This window comes from Fukomys damarensis, unplaced genomic scaffold, assembly GCF_012274545.1.
Source record: "Fukomys damarensis isolate Sample0158 unplaced genomic scaffold, DMR_v1.0_HiC HiC_scaffold_7, whole genome shotgun sequence".
In the NCBI taxonomy this organism is placed as follows: Eukaryota; Metazoa; Chordata; class Mammalia; order Rodentia; family Bathyergidae; genus Fukomys; species Fukomys damarensis.
In genome coordinates, this window is record NW_022900919.1 from 13,549,317 (window position 1) to 13,559,519 (window position 10,203).

A 10,203-nucleotide genomic window follows, 5' to 3' on the forward strand; every position below is an offset into this window, starting at 1 on the left:
AAAGGGCTAAAGGTGTAGGGAAAGTGGGAAGGGTAGGGGAAAGATAATAAGGGAAAGGAAAAAAATAGGAGAAAATGGAAAAAATGGAAATAAAATGTTTGTAAATAGGGAAGGGAGGAGGGGGTGAAGGGAGGGCAGGGACAAGGGGAAAAAATGAGAACCAAGACCTGTCATGTAAAGGTACAAGATCCCAATAATGAATGTAACTGTACCATATACCTAAAATGTACCAATTAAAGAAAAATTTTTTTAAAAAGAAAATTATTCTTAACAGAGAAACAGTCCAGGCCAGGGACTTAGCTCAGTGGTTTTGCCACTTGCATTGCAAGCACAAGGACCTGAGTTCAATCCCCAGTACAAAAATTTAAAAGAAAAAAAAAAGAGAGAGAGAAACAGTCCAAATCTTAGACTTTAACCTCATTCCAAAAGAAAAACCTTTGGTGTCTGGCTTGGTGAAGATCACTGGGAAATTGACCCTGCAGGGACAGACAGCAGCTATTAGCCTGCAGCATGGCTTCCCAGGAAAGCAGGCAGTATGAACCCCCTTGATGTTTCACTTTATGAGGCAAGTGGAAATACAGGAGCATCACACCATCCTGACCCACGGGCCAAGGTGACACTAATGAGGTCCTCCTACCTGATGCCTCTATGGCTTCAATGTCACCAACGCTTTCCATGTTGAGATTTACTGCCCCCTGGGAAGTATTTAGAGGGAGTGAATTTAATCCAGTTGTGCTGTTTAGAGACAGGCCTCGGAAAGTGATTAGGGTTACATGAAGTCATTAATGTTGAGCCCCACAACTGAGTCCTGGTGACTTTGTAAGAACAGTGATGACCACAAACACACACACATACACACATACACACACATACACATACAAACACACACACTTGTCTCTTGCCATGTGATGCATTGTGCCACCTCAGGACTCTGTCAGCAAGACCATCACCAGATGAGGCCCTTAGACTTTGTAGCTCCAAGAGCCATCAGCAAAAGTGAACCTCTTTCCCTTATATAATAGCCTACTTCCGATATTTAATTATAGCAACAAAGTGGACTGATATACATGCATTGACTCTGAGGCGTTCCCAAATGAACAATTCAGAAAAATTGAGTCTGGGTCCACATGTGGTTTCAGAGTGCAGGGGTGTGGATAAAAAGGCAGCTCTGAGACAGGCCGAGGATCCAGAAATGCCTTTCTTCTGCTACCTGTGCAGTTTTCCATCTTCCATAACACACCTAAAATCTCAGTCCTCCAAAAACTCCAGGTTAGTGACGATGCTGAGCCATTCTTTGGTCTCAATGGTATTCTGAAGACTACAGAAGCTTTGATTAGAAGATGTCCACATGAGGGTGAAACAATGGGCTATATTTAACTCTCATTTATTTCCCACTCAAACCCAAAAGGCCAGGGCTCCAAGCCTAGCCTAAGCACAGTGTACTGCATGTGCTGTTCCCAAAAACACATGAGTGACCACATCCTTAGGTCTGAAGAATGGCCATGAGGAGGCCACCCCACCTGTCAGGCCACCTCTGTGCATCTTGCTCTGTACCACTGGCCACAGATGAGCTCTTCTGCCTATCTGCTGCTTCCTGCATCACCCGCTGGGATGCTGTCCCTGCTGGGGACCACCAGGACAGCCAGCCATCACTGACACTTGCCCTAGGTAGAACTACCTCCAGCAGATGCCTTCATGCAGTTGGTAAATTAGAAGAAAATGCAGGTCCCTTTTGTGAACTAGATGCCCTTGTTTGTGTATATGTCAAAGCTCATTCAGGATTTTAGGGAGCATGATTATTTCAATCTTTAGTCATAGTCCCATTTCTAGAATCCCTGGGTCCTAGAACAGAGAAAAACCCAAATGAAAATCATTAGTCTAAGCACCATGTTTTGGCCTTGTCCAAGTGGTTGGAGTTTGGTGGAGATGCCATGCCCATCTTGTCTTTCTCTTGTTCCTTGAAAAAAGCCCTTTTTGCTGAAACTCATAAATGTTTCATTAATGACCTCCCAAGAGCACTCTGCTAAACACTCAGACATTGCCACTGGCAGTCACCAGCATTTAAAGAAAGACACATGAAGACAGGTGTGAAGGAGGCACGAGAAAAGTTCTTGTGAGCCCAGGTGATTTGAAATGTGGTGTGTGCAGGAGATTTTATTTTTGGCACAAAGAAATGCCACAAAAGGTGTGTATCCTCAGAAAGGAAAGTGTAGGCAGACTCTAGAGTTAGTCAAGCTTAGCTAAGTAAAGGGCAAGCCAATTATTCTGCACATTTTATCACTAACTGAAGAAAAAAATCACACACTGCAGATGTCTTTGTGTGGCCTCCCCTCTGGGACTCTCTTAGAGCCTGAATTTTATGCTTCCAAGATTCATATGTTTAATCTCTGGTCCCCACAATGACTGAAGTGAGGACAGAGTCTTTAAAGAGGTAACTTAGGCTTAATGATTTCATTAGTATGGGTTCCCAGTCCAATAGAACCGTGCACTTAAAGAAGAGAAAGAAATGCTAAGGATGTTTGTGTGCACAGAGTAAAGGTTGTATGAGGACAAGGGGAAGAGGCAACCATCTGGAACCCAAAGAGCGACACCTTGGGGGAAAACAAACCTACCAACTTCTTGATCTTGGACTTCTTGCCTCCAGAGCTATGAGGAAAACAAGTTGTCTCCAATGCCTACTCTGGTGTAATTTGCACAGCAGAATTACTGTGCTATTATTCTTCTACCTTTCTGTAACTCTGGAACCTTGAGCCTGCCACTCTGTCCCACTATGTAAATGAGGACATGTTGACAACAAATCATTAGATCTGATGTAGAAAACAGACCTTTATCTTGGAAGTGAGCACTGCTTCTGAGGCCCAGTGCTATATGTATTCAGCATCCCTAAAGCCATCCTTTTCCTTTGGCCCTCTAACCCAAAATGCACTGGCTCTAGATAGTCCATTGGCTACAGATGAGAAGGGTAAATTTAGCAACGGAGTCCCTTACGTGGCCATCTTAGTGACACCAGTGGCCTCCAGCCTCTCTCCTCATTACTCTGAGTTAGCAGGTCAACTCTGCCCATTTGTCTTCTCCTGCACTCTTGAGTCCACAGCAGACAACTGTGCTATAGAGTTTAGTTTAGTAACCCATGAATTGCTTGCCTATGTCCCTCCATCCCAGAGATGCTATTAGCCCAGCTGTGCAGAAACCATGCAATAATAACTACTGTAAGTCTTTGTGATTCCTAGACAAACAACCAAAACCCATATTAGCTCTGCCTTGAAAAACCATGAAAATATTATGGACACTGTATAGCCATGCCTTTTACAAACCTGGTCCATTTTTGGCCTGGTCACAATTATGACTCAATAGATCAGGATCCTTACTTAGAATTTTCCAAATTCTTAATGAGTAAATTGATAGAAAAAGAAGAGCAAGCATTTCCTGTGGGTGGTTCTGCCAATTTCAAGCAAGAGCACTCAGGTTACTGGACCTTTGTGATGGTTGATTGACTGTGTCAAATTGAGTAAATTACACCCAACTAAATTGGATCAGCATACTTCTGGGTGTGGAATACCCACTCTAGGGAAGATTATCACCAGAGTGCCATAAAAGAAATGAAGGAAGGATTGCTTCTGTTTCCTTTGGAGGATCTCTAGCCTTCACTTTCATCACCTCCTGGCTTTCGGCATAGACTCTTTAGCCTCCAGCATGGACCCTTCAGCCTTTCAGCACAGACCCATCACCCTCCTGCTATGGACCCACACAGGACACTACACAGAGCTCCAGGCCTTCAACTGGATCCTTCATATCTTCAGTGCACAGACTGAATTTTATATTCTTGCACATTCAGTTCTGTGGGCAGCCATCATAAGCCAACCTGTACTCTAATAAAATGGAAAACACAGAAGAAATGAACAGATTTCTAGATACTTATGAATTGCCAAAGTTGAACGAAGAAGATAAAAACATTTTAAACACCCCAATCACACACAGTGAAATTGAAAATGTAATTAAAAACTTACCAACAAAGAAAAGCCCAGGCCCTGATGGATTCACTGCTGAATTTTACAAGACATTTAGAGAAGAACTACTACCATTACTCTTCAAACTTTTCAATGAAATTGAAAGAGAAGCTATACTTCCAAATTCATTCCTGGAAGCAAGTATCACTCTGATTCCCAAACCAGAGAAAGATACAACCAAAAAGGAGAACTACAGACCAATCTCCTTAATGAATATAGATGCAAAAATCCTTAATAAGATACTAGCAAACAGAATACAGAGGATTATTAAGAAGATCATCCATCATGACCAAGTCGGATTTATTCCAGAGATGCAAGGGTGGTTCAACATACGAAAGTCAGTGAATGTAATACATTATATTAACAAAGTCAAGGACAAAAACCATATGATCCTTTCAATAGATGCAGAAAAAGCATTTGATAAAATTCAACACCCATTCATGATAAAAACCCTGCAAAAAATTGGAATAGATGGTCTATACCTCAATTTAATAAAGGCTATTTATGAAAAACCATCAGCCAACATCATATTGAATGGCCAAAAACTGAAAACCTTCATGTTAAAATCAGGAACAAGACAAGGATGCCCACTATCACCACTTCTCTTCAATATAGTTCTGGAAACATTAGCCACAGCAATTAGACAAGAGAAAGAAACTAAAGCAATAAAGATAGGAAAGGAAGAAGTTAAATTCTTATATATTTCTATGTCTTGTATTACATCTGTTTCTCTAGTAAACACTAATATTGATTTTGGTATCTGGAGTGGGATTGTTTCTGTGACTATCCCTGACCATGTGGTTTAGGAGCCTTTACAGCTATCTTGTTTGCAAGGGAAGAGTTAGGAAAAGTTTGGAGATGTCAGCTGAAAAAGTAGAGCTGGAATGCCTTACACTGTACTTGATGGGACTTTCTGGTCAAAGCTTGGAAGACTAGAGTGTTGATAGAAATGCTTCCCATAAAGACCAGCTCAGGGGGTTTCTACTGGGAAGAAGGCATTTATTGGCTGTTGGACTCCAGAACATGCATGTTATGCCTTGGCAGTAAGTTTGTCTACATTTTGCTCATGTCCAGAGTCTTCATCTGAGGCTGAAATTAAGGGCAGTAGACTAGTTAATCCAGCAAAATAAATTTCAGAGCAGTCTAATGTTGAGGCAGTGTCATGGCTACTGTTGGGGGTTTTTAGCCAGATTTATATTGAGAGTCAAGAGCAAGAGCCCAGCAGACTTATTTAAAGCATTTTGAGTTTGGTCAGAAAGGAAGCTCCAGTAAAGTTGTGGCCTGCAAGGATGGAACAGAGAAGAAAATGGTCACTGAAGCCAAGTATTTCAGAAGAAGACAACAGAAAAGATGGCCTGAGGACATCACAAGAACCAGCAGGACTCTACCCTTCCCAGCCTCAAAATTGCAAAAGTGAAAGACTTTGCTCTGAAAAAAGATCCCCAGAGCACCATGTTCCAGAATGGCAGTATCCTGGGTAAGTTGTTCCTCGGAGATTTGGTTCTTAGGCACTCATCCCCTACATCCAGGAGAGCAGGAAGCCTGCCTACTGCTCCAGACTGTAGCACACCATGGCCTCATGCATGTGGTGCTGGTTTTAGGAGCATGCAGAAGCCAAGGGTTGTGGGGTCAGGAAAGCTTCCACCCAGATATCAAAAGAAGGCCTGGGAGGCCAAGCAGGGTGCTCCTGAGAGGGCAGTGTGTGAAGTTGTGAGTGTGAAATGGAAGGTGCAGTGGAGACCCCAGAAGTTTGGAGAAGCCAGGAACATGGATCTTTTGAGGAAAACTGCCAGGGGGGAACAGAGTTGACCAAAGAGGGAAGCCATCTGGGCTACAACCACCAGAAGTGCCATAGGGACAGAGCCACCCAAGCACTTTGGAGTTTGCATCTTGCCACAGGTTGCTTTGGATGTTAGACATAGAATTACAGGGCTTATTGTTTATCTTGCTGGATTTTGATTTTGCTTTGGTCGTATTCTTTTGTATCCTCATATTTGTACCTTTTACAATGGAAATGTCTATTTTGTGCCATTGAATGTTGGAAGTGTTCAACTTTCTTTTCATTTGTACAGGGGCTTGCAGCTAAGACTTTATCTTATATCTCAAAGGAGGCTTTGGACTTGGACTTTTCAGCAATGCTGAAAATGTTAGGATTTTGGCAATTCTTAGAGATGAACAAAATGTCTTTTGCATAAAGAGATGTGTATGAGTCTTGGGAGGATAGAATGTTATGGCTTGTGTCTAGATGTTTCTCCAGAGCCTCAGGCATCCTGGGGAGTGGCTTTTCAAGGGTGTCTAGATCTAGAGTATGTGGTGTTGGGATCAAGGATAGATGATTACTAAATCAGTCCAGTGACTGGTTTGGCATAGTTCTAGCTAGGATTAAGAGTGTGAGTCCTACACCTACCCTAGGGAGGAAAGTCTGTATAAAGTATAAGGGACAGAAAGAGGGCTAATATGTTCTCTCTGCCTGCTTGCTGTGGACTGTTTCTCTTCTGCAATGTCCCTCTGCCATGCTGCCTTGCCTTGGAACCAGCTGAAACTTGGAAACAGGCTGTTTGCCCATCAGTTGGAAACTGGATAAAGAAGATGTGGTTTTTCTATAAAATGGAATACTACTCAGCAATAAAAAATGAGAAATTAGATTCATTCATAGGAAAATGGATACATATTGAGGATATACTCCTAAGTGAAATAAATAAGTCACATGTGTAAATACCGAACAGTTTCTCTGGTATAAATAAACTATAATAGTACATAAGAACCTAATGAGATAATTTGCAATGTGAGATAGGAAGAAAAGTACTAAAGGTGTGGGGAAAGTGGGAAGGGTAGGAAAAAGGTAATAAGTGAAAGGAAAAAAATAGGAGAAAATGAAAAAATGGAAATAAAATGTTTGTAAATAGGGAAGGGTGGAGGGGGTGAAGAGATTGTGGGGGTGTGGGGAAAAAATGAGAACCAAGACGTGTCATGTAAAGAAAGGTACAAGATCCCAATGATGAATGTAACTGTACTGTATACCTAAAATGTACCAATAAACTCAATGAGAAAAAAAAAACTATGGAATAAAACCTCCATGAAGCATAAACCAAATGAAACTTTCTTCCTTTAACTTCAGGTTTTGAGTATTTTATCTCAGCAACAAGAAAAGTAACTAAAGCAGCCTTCAAATACAAATTCTTCTAATTCACATGTATCTTGTCAAGAGAAGATGAGAGAGAGAAGGGGTGGTACTTTATCGTGGCCTCCCTCGGTGGTTCCTCTGCTTCAGAGGCCTCTCCGACTGCACTAGAGCCAGAATTCACCCAACTACTGTTTCACTGGACAGTTTTCCTCAAAAAAACAGAATTTAAACTTACTCTGCTTGAATTATTTATAACTTTCATAAATTTATTTCATGTTGTAAACTTTGCAAAGTTGGCTTTCTTTATGCAATAGAGTGTGTTGGGGTCACGATATCTGCTCACTTCTTCCTTTAATCTAAACAGCATTTCTTGAGTGTCTCTCCTGTATTACACATACCAGGCAATTTCTCTTCCTTTGCTTTGCTTACTGTGACCCTGAGAAATCACCAACCTTTTTTTTTTTTTTTTCAGGTAGAAATGTTGAAGAGAGCAAGGCAAACCGAATTTCCCAAGGCCTCCCAGCTGCACCAAGATGAAACAGGTATAACCCTAAACTCTCCAGTCCTTTTTCAACACCTCACAGCCATGCTGAATGCTGCTTTTAGAAACCTATGGTTGGCCTTCAAAAGCCTTGGATTCTACATCCACAGATTCAAGCAACCACACATCAAAAAAATTTGAAAAATCTTTTCTAGAAGGTTCCATAAAGCAAAACCAGAAACTGCCCCACGAAGAGCACTATGCTGAATCCCAATGAATGTAGCAATGTTCACAGGTCCTCAGCTCCCCTCCTGCTGTTATGTGAGCATCACTCACCTCTAGCCATGTCCATGTAATATGTAGTTGTTTCCTATGGTTATGTCTGTGTGGAACAAGGACAGACCTTTCTTTTTTTAGTATTTCCTAAACAATACAGTATAACAACTGCATATGAAGTTCACATTGTATTATGTATTTTATTTTCATACCCATTGGTTATTTTCTTTTTTTTTTTCTTTTCTTTTTTTTTTTTTTTTACCAGGGATTGAACTCAGGCCCTTGTGCTTGTGAGGCAGGTGCCAGAACCACTGAGCTAAATCCCCGGCCCCCCATTGGTTATTTTCAGTCCATGTTTGCAGTACATGTTTCCATTCCTTGTGTAGAGTCAGAAAGTGCACACGACACATCCTCATTCCTTTTCTCATCCTCTTCCTCTACCTTCCCTCTCCCCACCATCTCTTGATCATTTCTTGAGAATGATATATCTTTGTACTTCTCATTATATCTCTTCTTTTATTTTTTTTTGAGGCTCCATCTTTTGTTATTAGTTCTGTAAGTACTTTTTTTTTTCAGCTTTAATTGAGTTTATTGGTACATTTTAGGGATACAGTACAGTTACATTCATTGTTGGGATCTTGTACCTCTACATGACAGGTCTTGATTCTCATTTTTTCCCCTTACCCCTGCCCTCCCTTCACCCCCTCCTCCCCTCCCCATCTACAGACACTTTATTTTCATCTTTTCATTATCTCACATTTTTTTCTTTTCCCTTATTACCCTTCCTATATCTCTTCTTTATTTTGCTCTTTATTGACAATTTGGGTTTCTCATATAAAAGAAACCATGCAATATTTAAGCATGTATGTCTGATTTATCTCGCTTAACATTATGGGCTCAAGGTGCATCCATTTGCCTACAAATGACTCAAGATTATCTTTCTTTATGGCAGAGTCATGCACCAGTGTGTGTAAATACCATATTTTCATCCATTCATCTGTTGATGGTTATATAGGCTGATTCCATGATTTAGATTTTATGAATTGTGCTGCTATGAACATGGGTATCCATGTATCACTCTAATATGATACCTAGAAAGGAAATACCTTGGTCAAATATAATTTCTAGCTTCAGTTTTTGAGGAATTCCTACAGTGATTTCTATAGTAGTTGTACTAGTTTATATTCCCACCAACAATATAAAAGGTTTCTTTTTACCCCAAAGCATTGCCAGCGTTTGGTATTTTTTGAATTCTTCATGCTGGCCACTATTTCTGGGGTAAGACAGAACCTCAGTGTTGTTTTAATCTACATTTATTTAATGTACATTCATCAGTCTAGAGATAATTTAAAGTACATAGGAGACTGTGCATAGAGTACATGCAAATTCTGTACCATTTCATAGAAAGGATTTAAGCACCCACAGATTTTGGTGCCTTCCAAGGTCTTGGAACCAATAATCTATGGACACTGAATGATGGATGTGTATAGCATTGGAGGCAAAGTATTAACAAGGTTTCTATGTTGCTGGTGCTGTTGTTATTTGTTTAGGATGGGACCTTATCGTGTTGCATGTGCTTCAGGTAAATAAGAGGCTCATTACAGTTTCACACACCACCAAGCTCTGAGAATGGATTTTCAAATAGAAGATTGTCCTCACCACCTCACACCTCAGCTGCTAAGGGCCTCTACTTTTTGCAGTCAGTAACAGAATTTTCCCATTCCCTGACCTTAAAACTGTCTGCTTGCCAATTATATTCCCTTTGCTAGGGTCACATCTTTGAAGGCAAGTATGTTGTTCACCTCTCACCTCCTTGTCCTCAGGATAGTACTTGGCATATAGCAGGCACTCAGTAAGTATGGCTGAAAAAGCAAAGTTAATCAGTAAGCAACTAATTAGTGGAAATGACATGACTGTATTTGTTCCCAGAGAGAAAGTGAAATATCCCACCTTCCTGCAACAGATCTGCATTCAACTTATCCACATCAGTTTCTGGGTGTTGCTTTTATTACTGAAACTTGTAGCCAAACCATCCTGAATTTAAAGTTATCAGGAAAATATTATTCAGGGAATTTCTCACTGCAGCGTTTCATGCACAAAATGAATTAGGGTTTAAAGTAACTCCTGAAAGGGAGAGGCCAGCCCGACTATGTTTCTGGCTTGGAGGAAAACTCCAGGTGCACACCTCAGAGTCCACTCCCACTCTAGAGCTTACACACTGCCAGCGCGTGACTTCTGTGGTAGCTCTGGTTGTTAGAAAATTATGTTTTATTATACGGTGCTCAAATGTGTCTCTGGAACTGAGTTCTATCAAT